The sequence below is a fragment of the Dreissena polymorpha genome, chromosome 11 (assembly GCF_020536995.1).
Source record: "Dreissena polymorpha isolate Duluth1 chromosome 11, UMN_Dpol_1.0, whole genome shotgun sequence".
In the NCBI taxonomy this organism is placed as follows: Eukaryota; Metazoa; Mollusca; class Bivalvia; order Myida; family Dreissenidae; genus Dreissena; species Dreissena polymorpha.
The window spans coordinates 20,385,073-20,388,487 of NC_068365.1; the positions used below are offsets into that span (position 1 = coordinate 20,385,073).

The 3,415-nt window shown below is 31.6% G+C and overlaps 1 long non-coding RNA gene across 1 annotated transcript; it reads left to right on the forward strand.

Annotated features, from left to right (window-relative positions):
- The first annotated feature begins 695 nt into the window (after positions 1-695).
- On the forward strand, positions 696-2,094 carry LOC127850489 (uncharacterized). The gene is made up of 3 exons (XR_008035317.1): positions 696-793; positions 1,030-1,125; positions 1,448-2,094. It is a non-coding gene; the product is annotated as an uncharacterized LOC127850489 (long non-coding RNA).
- Positions 2,095-3,415: the final 1,321 nt, after the last annotated feature.

The window sequence follows — 3,415 nt, forward strand, 5'->3', positions numbered from 1 at the left end:
ATAGATGTTCTATCTTATATTTAAAGTTATAACGAATTACATTACCGGTGTAAATATCAACATTTTGGATGCCTTTTCACCAATGCATTTACCATGACTCAACGACAGGAAACCTGCTGCGACTTATTCGTTGCGCTATGTTTCAATGACAAAATTATGTTCAATAAAAGACCATAATAATATTCGTACTGATGTACACAAATACAATTGTATATATGGATAAGGTGAAGAAAACAAAGGGAAGAGTAAATATTACTAAAAACCGAAAACTAGCCGTTCAAAGATTCACAATGTGTTAAGATATGTTTATGAAAAACGGCATAATTGATTTTAAGTAATAAAAACTAATTTTGATGTTACTTCGTAATACATACATAGGTTTCGTTGATAATTCTAGGCTAAGTTTGAGGGTTAGAGCTCCTTATGTTTGGTTAAAACACACATGGCATAGCATTTACGTTCAAATGAGTTGATTTAAATGGTGTTATTCATGATTGTTGTTATTTTTGTCGTGATTTTTGCGTAATACTGTTTGGTTGTTTGGTATATTGCCATTAATAAATGATAACGTGCTTTAATAAGGTTTCTTAACTTATTGCTGATGCAGTTGATATTATTGATATTTAGCAGTGTGCAGAATTTAAACGCTTTCATAGAACTCTTATTGTATTATTTATTTTCCTATTGCATGGGTTTTCAGCCTGGCGTAACTATTGGCAACCGTACTATTATAATGTGACAAGATGTAGGGCCGCATGGACATATACGAATGGCGACCGAAACTGCGATGTTCGTATGTACATTTACTACTCGTGTGTTGTTAATTGTATTAATCTGTTATACTAAAACACATCTAAAGTATAAAACCACACATCGTTTCATTTCTTAGTTAACATTTAAGTATTTGAAATTGATCTTTATTAGAAATTATGTTTATTTAATTTGTTATTTGTGCCCTCATGTGTACACATTATACACAACACAATCTTTAACAATTGATTTTTTATATATCACTTTTTCTGGTTCAAGCCGTCTGCAATCCAACGTGTGTTAACAATGGAACGTGTACACATCCAAACACATGTACTTTCCCAATCACAGCGCAAGGCAACAACTCCCGAACTTGTAAGTTGAGAAGAATAAGGCTTTTTTTTAAATATAAATATTGATAAAAATTAATTGTGTAATATATGCTATTGCCTGAAACTTTTTTCATATTTATATATGCATAAATGCTGATTAAAATTAATTTTACAATATATGTTATTGACTGAAACATTTTTCATATTTATATATGCATCCATGTTTTTTTTGTTAACCGCTAAGTTCAGTACAACTTTACATAAAAAAAGCCATTAACAGTTATGAGAAAAGTACATATAAAATGTTTATAATATTTTTGGTGTGCTTGTTTTTACCTAAAAAACTGACATGTTTGTTAATTTAGAATTCAATGAAGAGGTGCTTAGCCTTTGATGCCAGCAAGAGGCCATGCTTTGCTGAGGTCCATCATCAGTGTGACAGTCGCCTGTTTGCAGCAGCTTCATGAGATGACTAATTCTTTAACAAACGATTGCCATTATTTTGCGTGTTAGATTTAAACATACTAGTACCACTTGATGCTTTAATCGTTGAGTCATTGTATAACCGTTATTACTATTCGTGTGTCTCTCGAACTTACGCTTTGCTGATCATGATTCATTGAAACTGTATATGGACGCAATATTCTTGTTCGACATAATGAATTTTCATTTGGATTTAACTATTAACATATCGCTGTTGAGATGTATCCCCTTCTGTGTAAATAAAAACACTTAGGATGAATACAAAAATCTCATTTACGTTTAAGATTAATTTTTTAAAACAAAATGGCATTAATATTTCTAATCAAAAGTATTCAGATTTACATACAGGAATTACATTACATCTTTTCAAAACTATTTGATAAGAATTTGTCAATAATGCTTTCTTTCAATAGTGTCAGAATATTCTGAACTTGTCCCTATGTGTTTGCATTTGCAGTGTATTAACGTTGGTTCTTTCAGCACCATATATTTCCTTGTTAAAGGAATAGAAAACGTATGCGTTTATGTTCATTTTGAACTTTTCCAATTGTGTATATATAATTTTCCTGTTTATATAAACTAACGCTAACTGGGTATTCTTCAACATGATGCAAATGGGCTTTGTCAATGCCTGTAGGTAAGTCATAGGCACGGTACACCAAACAAATATTAGCCATGCTTTTAATATTAACTAACTTCTTAAAGTTTAAAAATAATCACAGCTATTATATCTTAGTTTATGTTTTTAAGTCACTTACACACTCGAAAATGTCGTGGCAATTTGCATTTTACTCTAAATTGTACAATTATGCTATTTCTAACTGCAACATGATAAATTAACCATACCCATGCTTTTAGTAAATGCTTTACATATTATATTATTATTCTTTGTTGCTCCAATGTTTTTGAATTATTTATTTACTACTATTTCCAACTGTAATAATCTCAAATATTAAAGATGCTATTTGATATTGATAAACCATGTACGATAACACTGCAATTAAGGAAACAGCTTGAAGATCATCTCAGTAAAAGTAATAAATACATTGCTCGCCATAAAACATTATATTTCTGTATCATTTGAGAAATATGCAGGTCTCCAAAATGCATATTGTTCAACTGATTTACCTAAAGTCTACATAGTTTTAGTTTAATTTAAACCTATTATTTCACCTCGATGTGATTGAAAGCCATAGGCTTATTGAAACGCTCTTTATTCCGTTTTCCGGGTGAAACAATTGTTTGGTGTCTCGTTGGTAGGTATAAAAACGCTCCCACAATTGAGATCGAACCCGTAACCTGTCGATCGCTAGGCGGACATCATACTCAATATGCCCCGGCGACGTTTACCTGCAACTCGTATCTTCATTTTGTTAATGCAGCATATAGTAAATAATGTTCAGTAGTTGAACAATATGAATGAAATATCCGACTCGTTGAGCTAAACCACACGAATTCGATACCGAGTTTGTTTATCTTACACGGTCATAGTAATTGCGCTTTGACAGCTATGACTGCTGATATACTTTAAAAGAATGCGTCCGTTATAGTGTCACTTAAATCGATTCTTTAAATACACTCAAAATGTCAATACGTTTTGTACGGTTATTCCCCAATCATCAAACTTAAGCCGCCAGCAAGCATTGCAGTGAATGTTATTTTCTAATATTAATTTATATTCAATAGCATTATAATTACATTTTCTGGCAAGCGAACGTGGAATGGTAAGAGATAACGGTAAATGCACATGCAACTCGTATCATCATTGTATTAACATTTAACAGAGTGCACATAAAACCTTAATATCTGATTTCATTTAGACACCTGTGCAAAAGCATTTTTCCCAACCA